The sequence below is a fragment of the Canis lupus genome, chromosome 7 (assembly GCF_003254725.2).
Source record: "Canis lupus dingo isolate Sandy chromosome 7, ASM325472v2, whole genome shotgun sequence".
NCBI classification, from domain to species: Eukaryota; Metazoa; Chordata; class Mammalia; order Carnivora; family Canidae; genus Canis; species Canis lupus.
In genome coordinates this window covers 29,738,077-29,762,638 of record NC_064249.1, presented here as the reverse complement: position 1 = coordinate 29,762,638, position 24,562 = coordinate 29,738,077, and the positions used below count along the sequence as shown (strand labels likewise).

The following is a 24,562-nucleotide window of genomic DNA, read 5'->3' as shown; positions in this document are numbered from 1 at the left end:
CTCTGTGACCATCCTCCTTTCTCCCACAGGCAGCTTGGCCACTTCACTGCTCATTAGCATTTCCATAAAGGGGTAAACCAGGGGCTGGAGGTGGAAAGCAAACCAGTCAATTTTGCGGCACCTTGTTGTTCAAGAAGCATATAATCAAAGGCAGGAGAGGGTGTTGAAATTAATGACTAGGATAACAATTGGAGATTATTTGTGTCATGGTAATTCCCATTAGATTAGACTGGAGAATTCATTTTTTATTAGTTAGAGAACCTTGCACATATATATATATGTCTCTCAGAAGAGTATCCCACTGAGGTGAAAGAGAAATGTTACTATTGCTGCAAAGATGATCATGGCCTCACATAGAGGTCTATCTTTTTGTTAGCCTCCAAAGTGGGGTATAAGCATCCATTCTGTGTGATAATCTATTGTGCTATAAAAGTAATATGTTAGAATTTTTATTTCTGTTTATTTGTATCTAAAATAAGAAAGAAATTGAATTCTAATAATACAGGCTATATGGATTGACAATCACTTATGTCTAAAATTTATAAGTGAATATAGATGTATTTTGGAGATGCATATCCAAAATCTTTCTCTTGTAAGAGTGAATGATTAAACAAATTTGGAGACAATGGTATAAATATGATCACCAGGAGCAAATTCCCTTAGCCTATTAGAAGCTTCTCTGAATTGTACAGGATTCAGAACAAAAAAGATACTTTTATTTAGGTAATTATTCCACAACCTGAATTTAATCACAGCTCAGGGCTTCTTGTCCCAGAAATATTACTGCATATTACCCTGAAGCTTATGTCAAGACAAGGTATCAAGGCAGAAATTTTAAAATGTCATGAAAGGGATAAATAAAATTGCATTAAGTTGGAATTTAAATAGAAAATGGAAGAAGAGTTTCTGAGGAACTCTGAGGAAAGCATAGCAACATGGTCCAGAAGGGAGATATCTTGGTCTGGTAACAAAGGCTGGAGGGGTCCTGTGCAAGAGGTCTTTGGGTGGTGGGGCATCACTGTTTGGTCATCAGCAGTTGGGAGCTGGCCACACAGGAGCTGTGAGCCTCCTTTATTTCATCCTTTCTCTTGTAAATTTTTCTCTCTTTTTGCTTTTAAAGATTTTATTTATTTATTCATGAGAGATACAGAGAGAGAGAGGCAGAGACACAGGCAGAGGGAGAAGCAGGCTTCCCGCAGGGAACCCTATGTGGGACCCCATCCCAGGACCCCAGGATCATGACCTGAGCCAAAGGCAGATGCTCAATCACGAACCACCCAGATGCCCCCTTTTCTCCTTCTTTCACTCCAACCGTTAGAAGGCATGTCTTTTCTCCACTTATTGAGATATCTTCTGGGAGGAGATAGGTACCTGAAGAATTAGGCCACATATATCATGAGCATTCTAAACAGAGAGATTGCTGAATGGGAATAATAAAAACAAGGCAACTGTGAATGCTGCTTTTTCTTTTACCATCTTCTTCCAAGACCATTCTTTTAGGTCAGGCTCTGCAAATCAGTGAAACGCACAGCTTATCCCTTGGTTGGGAAAGGGTTATAGTGTCATCTGTTGGGCATTATTTAGGAAAAATAATCTTATTGACTATTTCAGACTTGATTTCTCTAAGTAAGGTAGGTAGGTCCTTGCTGTGAATCTTGAGGCTGCAGGACCCCTCCCTCTGGCCTGATCTGGACTCCCTCCCATGAGACAAAACCAGTAATGGCTCTCCTGACTCAGAGGTTATATGCTCTCAGCCTCTGGGTCACTCTGTCTTGTGCCCTTTGGAACGTCCTCGAGTAGGCGGAAGCTAGAGTGGGAAGTTACTGAGGGGGGTTCTGACATGGAAGCTAGAGGAATGTTCAGGCCAAAGGAGTTCAGTTCAAGACAAGGAGAGCAGTGGGCAGCAGTGTATCAGGAGGAGCCAAGGGGTTCTGGCCTGTGTCAAGGTCAAGGCCAGTTTTTGCACCTGGTCATGTGCCCTTTATGGATGTCTTCACGGGTAATAACACTGTGAGAGGAAGCTAGCCAATGTTAGGATCCTGGGCTGTATGTCTTCTTTCTGTGTTCTATTACTTTGCTAGACCTTCATCTTCATTTATTTTTCACATTTTTCTCTTCAAATTACTGAAGCAACTGAAATACATTGAAATAGCTCCTTTTTCAAATTCTATCTCTTGCTCATCAGCATGAAGCTTGTTGGCTGCATATGGACAGTCTTTAAGACATGTGGCATTTACTGGGTGACTTCCTTGTCCCTGCAAGATCACAAAGATGTCATTGCCTGAAAAGGTTTGGGAAACATAGCTTTGGTTCAGTGCCTGCTCATTTTTTTTCCCCCTCCCATCTGTTTGGGGGCGTTCAATGCCTTGTCAGTGCAGAATGCAAATCTGCTAAGATTTATTTAAGTTGCTTTTGTTTAGCAACTGGCTGTTTTATTGTGGCTTTAAATTTAGCCTCTTACTAATGACTATGTACATTTTGGAGAGGAGGCTGGCTTTGCAGATAATAAAGCAGCTGTGTGTCTCTGCCTAACTCCCTCATCACATCTTCCTCTACAACCAAACTTCTTTTTCATTAGCTACAGAAAGCTTTGAGGACCTCCTATATCCAGGGCACTACTGAATGCTAAAGAGGATTCCAAGAAGCCCTCAGGGGAAATGAGCGATTCTGGAGCAGAAGAAAGGGTGCAGGCTTTGCAATTTAATGAACTTGAGCCTCAGTTTCATAATCTGTAAAGTGGAGATAGAAGTCTTTATCTGTGTGGTTTTGAAATACAGAAACACTAGACGTAGATGTTTGGCCTCTAGTAGACATTATCATTATTTTAAAAGAGTGATAATATTACAAGGGTGTCTGTGAAATGCCAACCAATTGCATGAAGGAAAATCAGAGGCAGAGAGAGGCTGAAGGCTGTCAGAAAGGAATTCACAGACAAGGATTGTTGTTACTACTATTTTGTCACTAAGAGAAAAAGAGCACACGTGTGTCACTTATTTCTCTGTCTCACACAATGCTGACCTGCCTCCTTTCTGAAATCTTAGCTGCTGTTGCTAATGGACAGCCTGGAGCCTGCTGCCTTTGAGAAATGGACTGTGGCCAAGATTCTGCATCTGGGGCTCACCCAGGTTCAGGAGGAGGTCCTTTAGCTCTCTGCTCTGGCTTTGCAGGCATCCTCCCAGAACAGAAGAGAGTCAGAGAAGGAGGCAAAAGGCTGCTGGGAACTCCATGCCCCTGAAGCAGCTGGACCAGGGCAGGAGGGAGGAAGGATGGGGGCAGGAGGGGAGAGGGAGTGTGGTTTTGAGAGAGAGAGAGAGAGAGAGAGCTGACCGTGGCCACTTTCTTGCCCAACCGCCTCCTCCATCATAGTACTTTGGGGTCAAAGTGTCTTGCCTTTACCTGGCTTTCTTATCTCTAATCTGGGAGAGCAGAGAGAAAATTCCTGTTTTCAGAGAGAAAATTCCTACTTCCCTCTACTCAATTTTCTTTCTCTTTTCTCCCAAGGGTCGAAAGGAGAGCTGGGAGAGAAGAGGGAAGGGGGGGCGGTGGTGGGCAAGGCAGCCTACATTTTCCCTCCTGGGTGCCGGGCTGGAGGAACACTGTCCTTTTCTAGGGAGCTTCTTCAGGGCCATGAGGACTATTTGGCACATTTTGCTGAGGCTTCTCTTCTCTTCTCTTCTCTTCTCTTCTCTTCTCTTCTCTTCTCTTCTCTTCTCTTCTCTTCTCTTCTCTTCTCTTCTCTTCTCTCTCTTCTCTTCTCTTCTCTTCTCTTCTCTTCTCTTCTCTTCTCTTCTCTTCTCTTCTCTCTCTTTTTTCCTTTCTTCTGTAGTGCTTGTTTCTTTGGTGTACAAATCTGATAGGAGAAGGCAGATCAAGCAAGTTGGAGGGACTAGAAAACAAATACTGAGAGACGGACTTTCCTGGTGGAATGCCAATAAAGTCATGGCTCCTATAGGTATTGATTTCTAGCCTTTCTCTTCCATCTTCTGCCATCCAGCCCAGGGAAACACTATGGATGACCATGGATCTCTTAATTCTGGCTCTGCCTTCCTTCTAGAAGTCCTTTGTCAACCCCACAACTTGGAGTCATTTCCTGCCCCTGTGTTACTTTATTTCACATTGGCTTTCTCCCATGGGAGTGATGAGCATGCTGTATTGTAACGAACTTTTAATTGCCTTTCCCTCTCAGTGGACTGTGGTGTCCTAGAGGGGAAGGACTGTGTCTTTTCCTTGTTGTATGCTTTGGGATGTAGTGGACACTCTGTTGATATATGTTAAATGTTTACTGACTGAATGAATCCTGCCATGTAGAACCTGGCACCCATTTACCCTCTTCCCCATCTCCTGAAGCTCACCTGGCTCATGTCCAATGTCTCTGGGGGTATTTTTCTCTGGTGTCCAATATAGAGTTGGCACAGAGCTCAGCTAACACCTGCAGAACCTTCCCCAGACTCCATTTTCAGAATAAGTACATAAATTGGCCATGATGAGACAGTGTCTTATCTTTGTTACATCAAAAAAGTCTGACCTTGAGAATGAGCCTGAGAGGCTCATTCAGTTAAATGTCAGACTTGAGCTCAGGTCATGGTCCCAGGGTCCTGAGAAGGAGCCCTATGTCTGGCTCTGTGCTCAGCTGGGAGTCTGCTTCTCCCCCTCTCTCTGCCCCTCCCTCCTGATCATGCACACTTTCTCTCTTAAATAAATTTAAGAACAATTTAAAAAAGTCTGACCTCACGAGTAGAAATGAAAGCCTTTTTGAGGAGAAGGGTGGATTCGAGAGCAGCTAGGAGGAGATAATACTCTAGCCACTCACAGTGGGTGCCAAGTCTCAGAGCACAGAACAGGGCAGAGCAAAGTGGTACACACCACACACCGTCAGGTTGAGGGTGGGTTGCCATCATTCAGATTCTCCCCAATTCCTTCTAAATGAGCTGAAATCAGATGATCCTCATTTTCAGTTGAGTCCAGGGTAGTAATTTCTTGGAAAGTACAAAGGAAGGCAAAGCCTAATGGGGCAAAGAAGGAAGAACAAGTCAATAAGAATCCAAGGGAGGGAATTGCTTTTCTCTCTGATTTTTGAATAGGTGATGGTCAGAGCTGGCAAAAGCTCAGGATGTGTCAGCAGCGCTGGAAAGGAGATGCTCTTGCTGTAAATCTTGGATTGATTTTTGTTCCTCCTTTCCCACTCCCTTCTACAGCATCATGCTCTCGACTGCAGAAGCTCTTACACAGGCTCACATTTCTTGGTGAGTACTCCTGAGCTGCCTCCCTAGTGCCCCCAGAGCACTCTGTACTCTCCATTAGAGCAAGGATCACATTCTGACTTGGAAGAGTTGTGGGTACAGCTGTCTTTTTCTCTCAGAGCAGACACACTGGAATTTCTCTCCCGCCTGCATTTCTGCATTAGCGGCTACAGACCACTTTCCTCTAAGAAAGGACTCTCCACATATTGTTAATTCCTTGAACTAAATTTGCCCTTTTGGCCAAAGTGCCCAATAGACAGGGAAACTCACTAAGTCCAAGAGTAGTTTTGGCTCCCAGTGGGAAGGAGTTTTACCAGGTAGTCTACTTTGGCCTCCTCCTACTCATGCCCAAGCCAACAGCTCAGGCTCATCTCTGCCTCTTCAGATTGCCTGTATCTTTCTGCCACTGCCAAAGCCCTGTGGTCTCCAATGGCTGTCTCTCTTCTTTCCCTCTCACTTCATTCTTGGTATTCTTTTTTTTTTTTTAAGATTTTATCTATCTATCTGGTATCTATGTATCTATCTATCTATCTATCTATCTATCTATCTATCTATCTATCTATCTATTTGAGAGATAGAGAGAGAGAGAGAGAGACAGAGAGAGAGAGAGAGAGAGAGCACAAGCAGGGGGAGGAGCAGAGGGAGAAGCAGACTAGCAAACTCTATGCTGAGCACAGAGCCCAATGTGGGGCTCGATCCCACAACCCCAAGATCATGACCTGAGCTAAAACCAAGAGTCAGATGCTTAACTGACTGAGCCACCCAGGTGCCTCCATCCTTGGTATTATTTATTTAAAAGACCTCTAAGATTGTCCCCTCTTCACTCCATCTCACAGAGAAGTGACAACTGGTCTTATTGCTTTTTCTGGGTGAGAAATAAGAGGATCACATAAAGCTGACCTTTAATTCGTGACTTCCTTGTAGACAGTGACTATGCTGTGTTCTTACTCATGAGGGTGAGTCTCCCAATTGCTCTGTCCCCTTCCCCTTCTTAAGTATAGACTGGAGGAGAAAATTGAGTTAGAGAGGTTTGGATAATGCCTGACATTTATGGAGAACTTCCTGAGTAACAAGCATTATACTAAGTTTTTTACATATTATTTGTTTATTCTTTGCACAAACCTTATAGGTCAAGTATTACTGTAAGCTCATTTTATTAATGCAGAAACTGAGCCTCAGAGAGGTTGAGTTGAGTTACATGTTCAGAATACCCCAGCTGTACAGTGATGGGGCTAGGGTTTATGACTTGCTCTAAAATAATGGTATTAACAAATAGTCACTTCCCAATAGATGTCTTTTAAATGCCACTGTAAAGTTTGCATCTTTGAGACCATCAGATGGATAAACATCCATATCACTGCTTCTCATAGAAATAGACTATTATGGTCTATTTCTTTATTGTTGGCCTAGCAGGAAATAGTCTAATTCATTACTTATGAACTAGTTCCTAGAACTAAGACCATAAACCTTGACTTAGTACAGGAAGTGGCATGGTTTACATGCTCAGGAAACAGTGACCAGAATGAAATATTTGGCAAATTTTATACTCTGATTGAGAACCGGAGAGCTGGGGGAAATACCCGAACATTTTTCCATGCCACTAAATGCTTTCCCACCATGTGATTTTTAATGGCTGCATAGTACTCTATTGTATGGCATGCCACAATTTAAGGGGTGTTACTGAAAGCTAGGATTACTTAAAAAAAGAGAATTTGAGGATTAGGTCTGTAGTAGTTAGCTTTTCCAGCTTTAAAAGTTTGCATGGGGCTAGCTGTGTCCAAAGAAGGAAGCCTATATAGTTGTGTGATTTTCTAGGCAACACCAGGGGTGAGGGGCATGTCTTTTAGTCAAGCTTTGTACCAGCCACCTCTATAAAGTTATCCAATTCAATCTTGTAGTCTTAGAGAAGGTCAAAGATTCAGGTTCCAGATGTCTTAAAGCATCTACAGAAAATACAATCCCCTTTTCTTAATCCAATGGGGTCAGACTTATAGTTTAGATCTACAGAAGCCTTTATTAAGTGAAAGAAGATAGAAGCCCTACAACATTCCTAACTGGGTGCCAGTCATGGGAAAAATGTCTACAATATGATTCCCTGTCTTGGCTACGTTTGAAAGAATGGTATGTTCTGAAAAAAACCTAACAACCCCACAAAGGGGGTTTATTCTGATGTTACTTACTGGCTAAGGATCAAAGCATTAAGAGAGACAAGAGAGATCATCAAAGCAGGAAGAGTCTACAGATATCAGATATGATGAATTAAGTCATTAATTAGAGTCATGTCCTTGAATTGTGCTCCTGCACCTGGCCAAGCCATTTCCTGTTTTGTTTCAGGTCCCAGATAATAGATTTTCAGAGTGGACAGTTGATGGATAATAATGATGGTATCTCTCAGGCAGAAAGGGATGAGATACTGAGATGGGAGGAGAGATAAGGAACAACCATTAGTTTGGTGGGGGCAGGGGTCAAGTCTTCTCATCCTCAATTCCTCAGCACGTAGCATAGCATCTGTCATATAGTAGTAGATATTTAACATATATTTTGAGAATAAATACAGAAGTTAAAGCAGAACTGTGAGCTGCCCACTGCCATACTTGGTATTACAACAGAATGCATAGAACATGTGGGTATGTTCTATGGGTATGGAGTCAATGTCCTGTCAGAGTTTGGGCCTGGGCCTTCCTCAGATTCTTAGCTGACAGGTCAGGAATGTCCCAAGGGACCATTTTACTTCAATATTCTCAGGATTAGAAGTGACTAAGAAGGGATGGTGTTTAACTCTAAATTGATGAGAAGGGGTGATGAGAAAGCATGTTGGCTTGAATCTGTAGTAGCAGGATTCCCTCCCATCAGCCATGCTTTGAGTTGTGGGGAGAGACTGGGGGGTGGTGGTATGCTGGTGTCTGTAGAGTAAGAGATGACCTGGTTGACTTTGATTGTTAACCAACCTATTATACTGGAAAGGTTGGGAACCACAAGTTTAGATGTAAAGAATTTCATTTACAGTTAGCCTAATCCTTACATGTTTTCTTCTTCTTTTTCTTTTTTTAAAAGATTTTATTTATTTATTCATGACAGAGTGAGAGAGAGAGAGGCAGAGACACAGGTAGAGAGAGAAGCAGGCTCCATGTAGGGAGCCTGACCTGGGACTTGATCCCGGGTCTCCAGGATCGCACCCCAGGCTGAAGGCAGTGCTAAACTACTGGACCACTGGGGCTGCTCTGTTTTCTTCTTTCTGGGAAGGTGGAAAGCTCTTCTTCAGAACAAAGATATCCTGGTAGTGACACATGCAGAATCAAAATCAGATTTGTAAACTTCAGTTCCTGTTTTTTTTTTTTTGTTGTTGTTGTTGTTGTTGGAAGAGCTTTGGGAAAGTCAAATAAGCTAGAGAAAAGAGGATCTGTTCCCCTTTTGTAAAGCCAAGTTGGCCCATATTTATATTCCACCTCTTACACAATTAGTGTGAGAGATTAGAGTTGGGAGATACCTTCTGTAATAAGCTATCAGAAAGCCCTATTGTGTTGAGAAAAAATGAAGCCCTTGCAAATGATGGCACTTGAAATGAGAACAAACTTCCTGAGCAAGTAAATGGTAGAAGACTCAGCATTTTAACAAATTATTTCTGTCTTAGTCTGCCATTAAGCTATGGAGCTTCCTCCTCAAGCTCTTAATAACTCAAATAATCCATATTGATTCAAAAGGAGACTCAGGGGCTTACAGAATCCCCAGCACACAAGCATCAAAAGTGTCTCCTGATCCAGCAGGAAGCCAGTTCTCCAATGGATGTTACTCTTGGCTGGGAACAGCGAGGAGGAAGTGGTGGCCTTGCGGTGACAAATGGAGAGAGTATGAGTCACTCCAAACCCTATCCAAACCTCATCGTGGCACCTTGCTTGTGGAGACACATGCCGTGTAATGGTTGAGAGTACAGGCTTTGGAACTAGGCTGCCTGGACAAGCTACCCAACTGCTCTGCCCCTCAGTTTCTCATCTGCAAAAGGTGTGTGGGGGAGGGTAATAGCACCTACTGTATTGGGTGTTGTGAGGGTTAAATAAGCTAATACATGTTAAACAGAACAATGCCTGGCACATTTGGTGACTGATCAATAAGTGTTTGATATTATTACTCTATATGGGCTTCAGTCTTCTGAGGCTCTGATCTAAGGAACTTGGTAGGACAATGATTTTCCTGAGTGGCAGGAAATTTATAATGATCTGTGATCACAGAAAGGAAGAATAACATAGCAAGGGAACACCCACAAGCAAACAACACAGTTTGTTTCAGCCAGACAATCCAATATCCTTCCCTAACATACTTTTCTTCCAAAAAGGAAATCAAGGTAACTGGAGTTCTACTTCCTTCTCCTGACCATACATATCTTCTATAATGGGCACCAGCTGTCATTTAATGAAAAGCTCTATAGCCAAAGGGAAAACAGCCCGAATAATCCATGTATTTTGATTCATACATAGTAATAATAGTGGATAACATAGATCAGAGTAATAGGGAGTTCCTATTACTTACCACTTATGCTGTGATTAAAATGTCTTTTCCAACATTGATACCCCATTATTTCCCATTCCTTTTACTATAAGAATTGCTATCTGTATTTTAGCCCATTTCAACAAATATTAGTGGAATATTTTCCATGTAGTAGGCACTATGCTAGTCTTGAATAGGATAATGCCCTTTCCTGCAAAAAGGAGGAAAGGAGACATCTATGTCCAACACTGAAATTAGGTCGAAGTATTAAATGTGAAGATTTTGGGGCCAGAGTCTTGGAATGAATGATAGTTTCCTGTGTCAGTACACGTTAATAAAGTCTTCAGCCTTTTTAGCCAGAAAAATATTCCAAGGTCATTTATGCTGAAATGACCCAAGAACCAGACCTCATTTCAAGGCTCTGAGCAGCTTTCACATACACTAAATCAATAACAAATATGGGGCCAGCCTGGGAACATTGGAACAATAAGAACATGATATGAATGAGAATAAAATTTAAGCTTTGCATGGCTGACTCAAGGCTTTCCAATTGATTTACCAACAGAATTGAATTCAGATTCCATATTTTGTCCAGCTTCAGAGTACACAATGCAACGAGCCTAGCTTTTCTCTGTGGACTAGTTAGAAATGCTACTGGTCAGCCAGAGCCCAGGGAGTTGGTGACAGTGCTCAAGGCCTTCCTCTGATGATTTTTTTTAGCAGCTGTAATTCATGTTCCATTATCAAGAGAGAACTGGCAGGTCCAACTCTCAAGCCCCAGATTTTCTCCACAAACTGATACTATGCCTCTTGCATAGCCCACAAACTCTCAGACTCAGTTCACTATGTTATTCTCTAAATCTGCTTCCCTTCTGTGGATACCAGGAATGTACCAACATTCATCCAGTTGCCAGAGCTAGAAATCTGAGAGTCATCTCTGTTTCACTAGTCACTGCTATTCAAGGAGGAGTGAAATCATTTGCATGTCTGAATACTGCATGAATCTGTCCTAGCCTCTTCATACTAAGTGACTTTCAGTATCAAAGCTTGGGGGAAGGAAAGCATTGCTGAAATTATGGGAGTGGGGATGAGGATGTCAGAGGGTCAGGTTGGGGAGGATAATCTCTTACCTTGGAGCCACGACTTCTCTCCTCATCCCTCATCTGGATTAATGTAATAGCCTCAATCTTGTCCTCCTCTGCTCCATTTCCAGATTGCTGCCCAAGGAATGTTTCTAAAGTGCATCTCTTAGGAAAACATTGTTATGAATCTCTTGACAAAATGTGTAATGAAGGGTATGGAGAATTTAGTCAGAGCAGATAATGAAACAGTTTTAGTGTTGGTACATGAATATGAAGACAAGTCAATGCAGCAACAAAGAAGGTCTAGAAATAAACCCAGGAGTATATGGGCATTATTCGTGTAGATAAAGATAGCATTTCAAAGCCATGGGGATTAGTGGATAGTTGTTCTTTTCTCTTCGCTTGGACTACAGGGGGGTCTCTGTGTTTGCCATGGTTGCACTGCAAGTGGTGTATGAGCATATTTACTCCTTTGGGGCCTGAGTGGCCTTCCTAGAGTGTTTCTTGGAATCAGGGTACACTTAATTTTTACTTATAGTCCTTTAGTAAGAAGTGGCCACCAATAGCTGCAAAGGTGGCTGAAAATGTAGCCATGTGCCTAAAAGGAAGGAAAGAATGGATTTAGGTGGACAGTAGCATTCTGCTTCTTTCAATCATCCCGTAAATATCAATTCAACACCTACAATATGATAAGCACATTCTAGGTGGACAAAACAGGCAAAAAGATCCGTGCCATCATGGTTATCTACCTCCAAGGGCAGAGCAGGAGTGGGATGGGCACACAACCCCAAATGAGAAAAAATATATATAATGTCATATGTTACTAAGTGAAATTGTCAGAAATAAGGCAGAGAAGATTTATGGGAAATTAAGGGAAACAGAAGTGGCTTGTTGCAATTTTAAGTAAGGTAGTAAGAGAAGGCTCCTCTGAGGGGCAGATATTTGAGCGAAGCCCAAGAGGCGACGGAGTCAGCCATGTGGATCCATGTGGGAGAAGAGCAATCAGGTAGTGGTAAGAGGATGTGCCAGCACCCCAGGGAGGATGATGCTTGGAGTTCTTGACAAAGAACAAGGAGGTCCCTGTGGTGAGCTGAGCAAGCAAAGGGGAGAATAGTAGGAAATGAGGTCAGGGGATATTGTGGAGGGTGGTGGAGGAGGAACTGTGAGGGCCCTAGTCAGGGGCCACTGGAGAGTTTTGAGCCAAGGTCTGTCATGCTCTGATTTACATTTGAAAGGCTACTATTTTACAATTCAACCCTGAAGGGCAAAGATAGAAATTAGGAGGTAATTACAATAATCTAGGAGAGATCCAATTTTAAAAGGGGCAGAGAATCTGAATAGATATTATTCCAAAGAAGACATCCAGATGACCAACAGACACATGAAAAGATGCTCAACACCACTGATCATCAGGGAAATGCAAATCAAAACCAAATGAGATTCACCTTACCCCTGTCAGAATGCCTAAAATAAAAAACTCAAGAAACAATAAGTATTGGAGAGGATCTGGAGAAAAAGGAATTCCTTTTGCACTCTTGGTGAGACTGCAAACTGGTGAAGCCACTGTGGAAAGCGCTATAGAGGTTCCTCAAAAAATCAAAAACAGAATTATTATATGTTCAAATAATTCCATTACTGGGTATTTACCCACAGAAAATGAAAACACTAACTTGAAAAGATATATGGACATATGATTTTACTCTTATGTTGAAGTTAAGAAACAGTACCAATGAACAAATAAAAAAGAGACAAACAAAAACTCCAGACTCTTAAATGCAGAGAACAAACTGAGGGTTACCAGAGGGATGGGTGAAATAGGTGATGGAGATTAAGTGTGCACTTGTCTTGTTGAGCATTGTGAAATATATAGAATTGTTGAATATATCTGAAACTAATATAACACTATATGTTAATTATATTTCAGTAAAAAAAAAAGAAAAATATATACTGACCTATCATCTCTCTCTCTCTCTCTCTCTCTCTCTCTCTCTCTCTCTCTCTCTCCTCTTTTTAAAAAATTTGCATCAAGGAAATAAATCTGGGTTCAAATTCTTTCTAGGTTTGTGATGTTGGACAAATTACTTAACTTTGAGGTTATTATTTTATCGTAAAAAGGGGACTATAATGTTTATCTTTCAGATTTGTTTGTGGGTTGGATAAGTAATATACATAAAGCACGGTGCTTTTATTGAGCATCAGAAAAAAACCTTTTTTTAAAAAAGATTTTATTCATTTATTTGACAGAGAAAGAGAGAGACAGCACAAGCAGGTGGAGCAGCAGGCAGAGGGAGAGGGAGAAACAGGCTCCTCACTGAGCAGGGAGCATGATGTGGGACTTGATCCTAGGACCCCAAGATCATGACCTGAGCCAAAGGCTCAGATGCTTAACTGACTGAGCCACCCAAGTGCCCCAGATAAAACCTTTATAGAACTGGAAGGTATTATTATTTTCCTCCCTTTACAGATGTAGCTCAAGTTCACATGTGCCTGAGTGAGATCCACACTGGACTTCAGACTTTTGCTTCCTAATCTGATGCTTTTCTTATTTTACCATCTCCCTACTTTGTCTCCAGGCTTAGTGAATACTGATGTCCAGTTGCAAACAGCTGGGTGTGGATGATACCCCTGGACTTCTGGGGTGGGCAGTTTGAAGTTTACCTCAGTGGAATCCTAAAATGACAGCCAATCGGTCAACATCATTAATGAGCTCCTTGTTATTTGCCCAGCACTGCCTGTAGTTGCTTTAAGGGCCACAGGTAAACGTGCAATCCTTTTCTGTGCTCTCATTGGGAAGACTGTCTGGTTTCACTGATAGGGTGGATATCTATAAAATGATAGTGAATGTGACAAGCCAGGGTACACAAGGTGACAAGAGGGCCATGTCCAGGCTATAAGGCTTGCTCTTCCAAGGAGCTGAATGGATGCAGGGAAGGTGATGCTGGGTTTCCCAGAGAAGGTGGTATGAAAGCATCTCAAGGAAGGTATGGGGTCTGGCTCGTTGGGAGGAAGGAGAGGGCAGTCTGGAAGAGGAGAGGATAGGAGAAGCAACAGCTCTGCCAAATTTCTGTTTTTCATGCACTTGAGGTAATGGCAGTTATCATGTTTTAAAAATAACTGGAGGCCACGGGTGTCAGCAGCAATGGGTTTCTGCAAGATAGCCAGGTTACAAGATTAAAGCCTGCAGGCCTGCCCAGTCTATTCAAACTGATGGCCTTGTCTGAGACCCACATCAACAGGGCTCACATGTCCTCTGTCCTGCTGTGCTCAGTTTGGGGCGTGTTGGAGGCTGAGAGTTGAGACAGGGAGTACAGGGAAGCCAGGAGACAGAGAGACAGACACTAGCCCAGCTGCAGGAAGGAGCAAGTGCCCTTAGACAGCGGTTTGTCAAGCTTGGAGCTACAATTCAGTGTCGGCCACCTCTTGCAGAGTGGCAGAGGGAGGAAGTGGGGTGGGGTGCTCATGTAGGGAATGGCTGGGGTCAGCATCCACCAGCAGCCCTCCGACTTGCACCTTCTTGGGTGCTGGGACTGCGAAACTCTATTAGGAATGCAGTGAGCATGGCTTCAGTGATAGTCTGAGCTCCAATGAGGTCATTCTAACAAAGCTCGAGGAGAAAGAGATCATTCCAGAGGGAGGAGGAGGGACTCATTATGCTCACACTCAGACATGGATATGAAATCCAAACAGTTTTTCTAAAAACAATCCCTTAAAATAGTCATGACCTGCTGCAGAACTCTTGTGTGTTACTGATAGGATTGCATATAGCATAAGGGTTTTAGGGGGGGATTTTGGCATAATGTATGTACTTTTTTAACCTGACAATTCTAGTTCTGGGGATTCATTTGAAGGAAACCATGGATGTGGACAGATTTATTGATGCATGATTCACAGGGTTTATTGAAACATTACCTTTTTTCCTATTATAATAGCATCTTTATTTGTAAAAATCCAGATATAAAAATGTATTATTTTAGTCTTTCCAAGTTTACCTTCTCATAAAAACAAAAGGCACATAAAAATCTTTCCTGCTGTCATTTCCTTAGATGATGTTTTATAAGCAACCCCCCGACCCCCCATATAGCTACATGCTTCATTTCGGGGCATCTCGTCTTCCCCACATGTGGAACCATTACTTTTAAAGTGTGAAAAGTTTTAAACTAAATGCTTAAGAACAGGAATGTGATTAAATAAGTTACAAGGAGTTCTTATGAGGAAGTACAAAGCAAACATCAAAAATAGCATCCTAGGGCAGGGGTCAGCACACTGCAGCCCACGGGCCAAATCCCATGAGCTGCTAGATCCTTCAGCAAGTAATGGTTTTACATTTTTAATGGTTATATAAGCACTTACATAATTGCCTCAATTTTGCTTCTTGGCCTGCAAAGCCTAAAATAGTATATAACCCTTAAAGAAAGAGTTTGCTGACCATTGCTATGGAGGAATACTTAATGAGATGCAAAATTTTCATTACCAATGTAGCTAGTAGAGGATACAGTGTTAGTCTGGGTCTAAGTTATCTATTACTGAGTAACTGTCCCAGAATTTAGTAGCTTAAGACCATAATCATTTTACCTGCTCATGATGCTTTGGGTTGAGGGTAGTTGAGCTTCTTACATGGCAACTGGCTTCTCTGAGAGCAAAAGCAGAAGCTACCAGCCTCTTAAAACTGGGCATATTTTCACCCTACTGCATTCCACTGATCAGTGATGATCACAAGGTCAGCCCAGATTCAAGGGGTTTGGGGGAATGTTCTACCTTTTGATGGGAGGAGCAACATGCATGCATGGAGTGGGGATAACAGTAGCACCTGTCTTTAGAGACCATCAGAGTGTGCAACAAACGGCACATATACATAGATACAGATACACATTCATGGGCTTCTAGTGATGACCATGAGAGCAACTTTCAGGGGGTACTGACATGTAAAAAGAACAGCCTTGCCTATTTTAGAAATCTGCAGTAGATGTCTGTTATATTCACGCTTACCTATCATCTTTTGAACAACTTTCTAGATTTGGGTAGATGAGCCAATGGATAAGACAGGTGGATGAATAATGCATCCTCCTTGCAGGTAGGATGCTAGCATGTGATGGTATCATGTAAAACAAAACAAAACAAAACAAAAACAAACCCAAAACAAACAAATTAAGAAAGCTTGAAGTCTGGAGCCAGACTGTCCAAGTTTAAATCTCAAGTCTGTCACCTACAGTCTGTGTCTAGTGATAGAATCTTTATGTATTGAAGTTTCCTCATCTGGGATAATTGTAAAATAACACCCTAGGGTTGTTGTGAAATGTCAATGAGTTAATTCTTTTTTTAAAAAAGATTTTAATTATTTATTTCAGAGAGAGAGAGAGAAAGAGAGCTTGCAAGCTTGAGCAGAGGAAGGGGCAGAGGGAGAAGTATACTCCTCGCTGAGCCAGGAGCCCAATGTGGGGCTTGATCTCAGAACTGTGGGATCATGACCTGAGCCAAAGGCAGATACTTAACTGACTGAGCCACCCAGGCGCCCTGAGTTAATGCTTTTAAAGAGCCTAGCACAGTGTCTGGCACACAGTGAGTGCTCAGTAAGTGTTAGGATAGGTCCTGGGCTCTGCCCATCAGACCTCAGCAAAAACTTCAATTCAGGGAGCCTGGGTGGCTCAGTGGTTGAGTGTCTGCCTTTGGTTCAGGTCATGATCCCAGGATCCTAGGATAGAGTCCTGTATCTTCTCCCTCTGCCTATGCATTTGCCTCTCTCTCTGTGTTTCTCATGAATAAATACATAAAATCTTTAAAGAAAATAAATAAAAATAAAAAACCCCTTCAATTCAGTTGTGAACAACATGAGACAGCAGATGTGGGGCAGTGTGGGGCTCAGAGCTGCTGGCACTGGTAGCTGCAGAGGCATACAGCTTTTCCCCAGCCACAAGATCCAAGTGGAATTGGTGGTAGGAGCAATTAAAATAAAGCCCAGTTCCAGGCATTTATACTCAGCAGGTGGTTTCCCCACTGGATCTCTGTGGTTTGGGGCATTATTCCTGGAAGCTTCAAGTCTTAATATGTTATTCATTTATTTTTATTTTATTTTTTTGGCAAATTCAATAATGTGAGCTAAAATATCTTTTAATAAATTCATTTTTTTTCTCCTAAACTAACCAAGTGGATTCTGTGTTTGATATTCCAGCACCAGGGATATTCCTTAAAGGCATGCTCTTATATGTTGCATGTACAACACATGCAAATCCTGGGAGATATTACACACAGAGTCTTCAGTTTTTAATATTATTATTGTTGTGTAATGTGCCTAATACGGAACTAGGGGAGCTAATTTGGATTCCTGCCTAATTAAGCGTCATGGGCCTGGAATCAGATCTGTTCTGCTCAAATTTGCTTCTCCTTAGTTCTCTAGAACTGGACATGTGAAATGGCCTTGGTTTATCACATTCCAGAATTGTCTGATAATGACCAGAACTTCCTTTTGTCTAGGATGTTTAACATTTTTTCCCCCTTGGGTGACATAAAATTTATATAATTTTTGTATTTGTCTGATGCATTTAGGTGAAACAAGTGAGTAGATCTAAGAAATACCTTTGGTGTTCAGATTTGGAACATACTAACATCCATCTGGAAAATTTTCAGTAGTCATAGGCAAGTATTGTTAAAAGATGCCAAGAGCCCAGGAGAAGGAAACGCAAACATTTCTGGACTGGAGGTGAAGCTTGAGTGGCACGCTGAGTCCAGCCTCGATGACATGTATGGTAGTTGTTGTAAGGGGAGAGGGCTGAAACTGGGAGAAGGTTATAAAAGATTTAAAGGGGAGAGGAACTTTTTTCTGGGAAAGATGGGATATTGTGTAAATTGAATGTACACGTTTGAGCTGGGCTAGAATAAATTGCCAGTGCTCATGATGTTGCAAGAGTCAAGACATCAGAATAATTTCTCAAGATTTCATGAGGCAACAAAATACTACTATTTCTATATTAGTCCAGGAATACCCAGAGGGGTTCATGATGCCAATAACAATGAGTAACAACTCATCTCAGAGAGATGAGTCCATTAGGCCTTCTTAAGATGTTTGCTGGCTGCAAGATGGCATTGGCTCTGTGGATGGGGGGACAGGGAGATATGGATGAGGCACTTGGGCAGCCAGGGTATCAGAGGGTGGTATTGACCAGAGTCTGGGGTAGGAGTGATGAGTTAAAAGAGGGCAAAGCACAGCACTATAGTGAGTGAGAAAGGTCCTAAAAATAATATTAGAGCTAGTTGGAAATATATTTCATGTATCCAGTTCACATTTTACTAAGATCATTCCTGCTCAAATATTACACGGAGGTCGGTATAGCTTTTCTGTCTTCCCACTGAAAGCATTACTATGGATCTTTGCTTCAAAGTGAGAAGAATTGGGACCAAGTTTAAACTTGAGTTCTTAGGTCCATATTTTATCTGTGTGTCCTCAAGCCTATTATTTCACCTTGCTATGTCAAAAAAGTTGTATCTGTAAAATAATCAAATAGCACTCATTTTATTTGTAGGGCTATTCAATTGTGATATGAGATGGCATTGGAGAATTATTATTAATTTTGTTCATTGTGATAAAGATAAATGCCATGGTGCTTGTAATTTACTAAATACTTAAGTAAAAAAAAGTTGTAGAAGTATAGCAAGACGCTCACATTGTAAAGTCCAAGAGATGTATATTCAGGTTATTAATACTACTTCTCTCTGTGTTTAAAATTTTCCATAATTAAAAGCTAGAAAAAATGTGGATCTTATTTAACTCAAGGATTGCTACAAGGATCAAATGAGAAAATGGTTGGAAAATATTTTATAAATGGTGGAACACTAAACAAGTGTGGGTTATATTTCTTCTCATTGTTCTCTTAGTTATTCGAATTCTACTTTTGTCTAGATGTGCTTTCTCTCTTTTTCACCTTCCCCACCTATCCCAGATGTTTAAGGGAATGTTTTCTGATAAAATTTTCTTTCATTGTGCAGAATGGAAGTAACAAAATCTACAAAGATCACTGGGGGAAAGCAAAGGTCTAGGTTCCATTCCTTTCTCTCTGTGAGGAGTGGTTTCTCAGATGGCCAGCTAATTACAATATATCATGCTTCCATTTCCACTCACCAGCTTGCCAGCTTCTGGAAAGACCTCCACGCTTGGTTCTAATAATTAATGCTTTTGGTCTAAGAAAGAGAAGAAAATGATGCAGGGCTAATTACTGAGGTTTTGTGGGATTACCTTTCAGCCATTTATCTGACATTTTTCTCAGAACTTTAAATCCTTTGGAAAGAGAGCATTTGGGGCAAGTGTATTGGTACAATATGAGTACGGGACATCTGTTCTCTTCCTTTTTCCCAAACTCCAAGAGTTAGTCCTAAGAGTTGAATACAGCTACATTTTCCCCTTCAATTTTAATGAAAATAAATTAATGAGAAACATACTATCCTTTGCAGTTTCATTCTCCTTTCACATAGACATAAATTTTTCTGAGCAGTTGGGAGCACTGTACTTGGTAAGAAAAGACACTTTATATTTAGCTATTTGCATATTAATGCTGCTACACCATCCCTCATATGGATGATGTATTCCAGATATTAAATTGCTTGCCTTCTTGTACTTTGAATGAAACTATGACTTGGAGACAACAAATTCTCAAGGCTGGCCAGAAGCCATGCCTCTTTCTTTCTAAACCACTAGCACAGTGGGACCCTGGGTAAACTTGAAAAATCATTTTGCTTCTGCAGCTTCTCTCTCTACCTTTGTGAAATTAGAGCAATGGTATATTCAACTCCAGTTCTTTCCTTAGGGGATATGACTAATGGGAAGGATGTTTACAGAGTGCTTTGGTTGCTTTAGAGAGGATGTTCTATTCAAGGCAATAATAGAAAAACTTACAAATCATGAGACCTCTGGGTAGTATGTTATCTGCATACAAAATATTCATATTATTGTTTCATATTTTGCAAATTAGATCTCTCTAGCACAACTGGGATTAAATTGGATGGGCATTTTTTTTTTCATTCTCAGAAGCCATGCTGTTGTTTTGTTTGAAGACTAAAGCTGTAAATCCTCAACCAGTGATAAAATAATGATCAATAAGATTGACAAGATATATGAAATAATTAAGAGGGTTGGAGACAAAAATCCTACTAGAAAAAAAATCAGAAAAGCTATTCAGTTGATCATTCCTAGCAGAAAATCCCTGTGAGTAACTAAGTATCAAGCACCCACCTCAATGAGTTCCACAGCCCACTTTCTCATTATGGGACAGGCTCCAGACTTTGATTACCGAAATGGAATGCATTTTATAGCCAAAACTGATGATTTTACGTGAAGCAAATTGTAAAACTCAGTAATCAAGTATACTTCTACTTTTGGTTTCTGAAGAGGCAAAAGACCAAATTGATATCATATAATTATTTTGAGGAGGCATTTTTGGGGTACGTTCTTTGTGTATGATGAATCCTAATTATCAACCTCTTCAAAAGTCTCCTTGTAATTCTATAGGGTAATACTATTTGGCACAATGGTCCTGAGCTGAGAAGTCACAGAATCAAGAAGATCAGAGCAGCAGGGACCCCCAGAGATTACTTGAGGGACCTCTCTCCTCTATAGAGGATGAAACTGAGGCTCACAAAAAACCCTTATTAAAAGATATTTGATGTACTGTGCAAAGGATTTGTTTACTAGTTGACCAAATATTCATTGAATACCCACTATGTTTTAAACAAAAATCTATTGATTACCTCCTTTCTGCCAGGGAATGGATAATAGTTCTCAAACAGAATGGGGATTAATGGGAGAGATTACATACAAACAAATAATTAAAGGGTGGTAAGCCATATTCAAAGAGCTATGGAAAATGGGGCATCCCACCATTTCTCATACAAGAAATAGCCTAGAACAGTATTTCTTAAACTTTATAAGATATTCTGATCTATAATATTGGGGGTCTTGGGAAAAAATTTTTGGTGATATAGTATTAGGAAATGATACATAAATTTTTCTTGGAGGTTTACAGTATACAGAAGTTCTGCAGTTAAAAAGATGCTTCTCACATTTATGTGAGCATGGACACCATCCCTTGACCTAACCTTCTTCTCATCTTTCCTTTACTCCTTCTCCTCCTCCCTCTTCTTCTCTACCTTAGCCTCCTTCTTCCCTCTCTTCTTCCTCCTTCCTACTTTTTCTGGCAGAACCTTTTTTTACATCTCACAGAATGCTCAAGTTCTTATAGGACATTGTTTAGGAAGTTCTGAAAAGTGTTTTAACCATTTCTGAATTAACCAGAAAGCTCCATTAGCTAAGAGATCATATTCTCAAAAGACTCTGCTAATGGAGGTTTCAAAGTAATTCCAAACCATGGTTGGAATCAGTAATAATTAACAGTAATAATCAGTAATAATAGTAATTAACAGTAACAAATTAACAACTTTTCCTCATCACATTATGAAGAATGATGAAGCAATAATTAATACAATTTGGGGGACTTTGATTATTAACCAGAAATGACATTTGGAGATGTAATATAACAAACAATTGCTTCCTGTTTTGTTCCAATTAATCTAATATGACTGGCACAAGAAATAATCCAGGAGGTATAAGATTTCAGAGCAAATACATATTTGAGGAAGTGCTCCCAGTTGCCAATAAATGCAGGCTGAAACTCTGAATATAAAAACAGTCCATTCTAATGGAAATTAGAGTAATAGAGAATGTTATATCATTCCTTTCTTGAGATTTCATCAATATCAGCATCACAAATTATGCCCTGGGGCAGTCAGATTATGTTTCTTTTTTTTCTAGAAATCTTATTTAGTTCTGTAGGGGACTGCAACATAACACATCTTTGCATAGTCCTTTACTGAATTTATTACCTATATTCCTGTAAGTTGCCTTGTATATTTGATATATATGGCATATACGATAAATATATTACATTGCATATATAATATATATTACATACATATATGATTTCTTTTTTTTGCCGTTGTTACAACCCTGCTTAAAATTCTGTATTGTGGCAGCGAGGTAAATGTAATCGGACAGTGGTGTTTAGAGAGTAGGCTGAGTGATAATAAGCTCCTATATTATTTGTCAAGTCAGTCTCTCTGGGAAGACTAGAAATAAAACTGGTTGGATTTTTTTTTTTTTTTACATTCCCTCAACCTACTGCCTTTTCTTTTCTAACCTCTTATAATCCCTGGCAACAACTGTTGGTAGCCAACACAAATCTAATAACCAATAATGGATTCCCTAACAAAGTGCTGTGGCAACAGACCCTAGCGTTTGTTCAAATCTCAGCTCTGCTGTCACTTCCTCTGGGAAGATTTCTATAAGATGGGACTCTCTGCCCCTCTTAGAGGCTCTATAGCGCCCTTCTCTGGCTCCTTTCCCTAGGTCTCAGATCTCTTTGTTTACCATAGTCTGTGTCTCTCATCTCTTACAGTAAAAAGTTTCCATGTAAATTTTACTGGACCTGAGTTTTCCTCTTTATGACAGTACTTACCTTGTCATATTGAAGTAGCCTGTTTGTCCATATCCCTCTCTAGACAGGGTATAAGTTAGATGAGGACAGCCTCCATGTGTGCCTGGCTCATTTCAGAGTTCCTGGCAGCTAGCAGAGCAGACAGTCCATAAATAAATCAAACGTAATTGAGTTGGACTGACCCCTGCTCGGTTCAAAACCTGTTGCACCTCTTCGTGGACCTTGCTGGGCTGGCACTGCCTTGCTCATCTATCAAATGAGATGTCAGTTAAGCAACTTGCCCATTGGGCTTCAGATCGTGTTTCTGAACTTAGAACACTATACTGCGTGTCTCCGCAGAGCCTGAATCCCTCCCACAGACAGGTGGCCAATAACGCGCTCTCTCTCTCCACTCAGGCATGTGCATGAACTTGCAAATCCAGGGCAATTCCATTCCTCCTTGATGCCTTCCTTGGAATATCCCAAGCAAACCTTGTTCATACAGCTGCATCTTCTCTGCCTTCAGGGAGAAGGTCCTCAGCAAATAGGCACGATTGTATGCTAGACTGCCACTAACTATTCTGGACCCACATCACTCTGTGTGTGAACTAACTATTGTGTCTCCCCTGACAGTAAACCCAGAATGAGTGAGTGGCTTTAAGTCCAACAACTCTCGACTTTCCTTGATTTTTCTCCTCATGTGTTAATCATTTAGGAGTTCACCTCAATCCTTCTTAATCTTTTTATATTTTTATACTGTATCTGACACGCTTCCATCTTTTGTAGTTGGTAAGCTTTCATGTATTTTGATTTGTCCTCGATTTACCCCTTTCATGCTTCAAGGACATTTTCTGTACTCTAGACTGTATTCTGGCTGCAGTCCTGTTCTTACTATAAAGTATGTTAGGAGCTTCAGGAAGTATCTTATCCTCTCTGGAGATTAGCTTAGGTACTTGCTTTATGTCTCAGCTCAGAAACTCTAAGAGTATCGTGCCAGTATTTGATTACTGGCAGTGATTTCCTGTATTCTTAATTTGTGATCTGTATCTTAATCATCTCTTGGGTTGAGAGCTAAAATAATTATAATACTGTAAATGGTACTACCACTACAGCTACTAATAACTGAAATTTTTATTATTACTGAGCACTTTCCATGCATTATCTCATGTAATCTTCATAAAATACTGTCATCTCAGTGGTCTCTCCATCTCATAGACAAGGAAACTAAATTCCTGGAGGTTAGGCAACTTGTATAAGGTTTCAGGTTGGTAAGTGGCAGACCCAGGATTCATATTCAGATGTGTCTAATATTATAGTTAATTCTTTTAACTACTTGCTTTATCTCAACAGAGGCTGGCACAGGAAACCTCATGGAACCAATCATGAGGAGAGTTTTCTTGGGTTCCCCATCTCTACCCACTCTCGGCCAACCTCCAAAGGGTTATTAATCACTTTCTGCCCAGTACTAAGTGACTCTCAACCACTGTGGGACCTTCAGTTTCCATATTATTCCTGTTCCCATGACATGCTTATCAAGTGATCCTCTTTCAGTTGTAGGTCAAGAAGCTTTAGGGTCATCTCTTTCTCTCACACCCCTCATTTGATACATTATGAAATGCTGTTGGCTCCATTTTCAGAATGTGTCTAGAATCTGACTACTTCTCATCACTTGCACCTGCTGCCAGACTGTCTAGCCACCATCATAGTTAACCTGGCTTATTGCAATAGCCTTTTGGCTTCCTTACTTGTCCCATTTAGCCTTTTGTAAACTCGGCAGTGATCTTTAAAATCATATGCTAGAATGTGTTGCTCTTCTGCCCCTAAATCCTTCTCTTCCTGACTAAAAGTCCAAGTCGTTCCAGTAGCCTGCAAGACTCTTCACAATCCACCCACACCGCCCTTCCCTGACATCCACCCAACCCCACGTGACTGCTCTGCTCTCCCCTCGTCAGCCTGGTGCAGGCTCTTCAAGCACAAGGAGATGCACCTGCCTCCACGCTTGTGCACTGACTCTTTGCTCTTCCTATAAGTTTCTCTCCAGATATCTCCATGGCTATACTCTCATCTCCTTCAAATTTTTGCTCAAATATCACCTTCTCAGTCACCACTGTATTTGAAATTGCAACTTTGCTGAACTTGCCACTCTCTTAGTTCCATTTCTCTTCATATCTTTATCCACTTTCACCCGCTGCACAATTTTCTTATACATCATGTTTATTTCCCCTGGAATGTAGGCTCTGGGAAGGGATTTTGTGTCTTTGTATACTAATATATTCCTTGCATCCTGAGATCAGTGCAATTGAAT

At 40.9% G+C, this 24,562-nt stretch overlaps 1 protein-coding gene and 1 long non-coding RNA gene across 4 annotated transcripts in view; one reads left to right on the top strand and one right to left on the bottom strand.

Moving 5' to 3' along the window:
- The window catches only part of LOC112648226 (lymphotactin-like), a 172,254-nt gene that overhangs the window by 66,526 nt on the left and 81,166 nt on the right, over window positions 1-24,562 (top strand). The window lies entirely within an intron of this gene.
- LOC112648227 (uncharacterized) lies at window positions 709-22,572 on the bottom strand. 2 transcript variants are annotated; one of them, XR_003128832.3, is made up of 4 exons: window positions 22,300-22,572; window positions 18,915-18,973; window positions 4,871-5,003; window positions 709-3,850 (listed from the first exon to the last, which is right to left on the bottom strand). It is a non-coding gene; the product is annotated as an uncharacterized LOC112648227 (long non-coding RNA). The 2 variants fall into 2 exon arrangements; XR_003128831.3 differs by having other exon boundaries at window positions 3,572-3,850; window positions 4,864-5,003.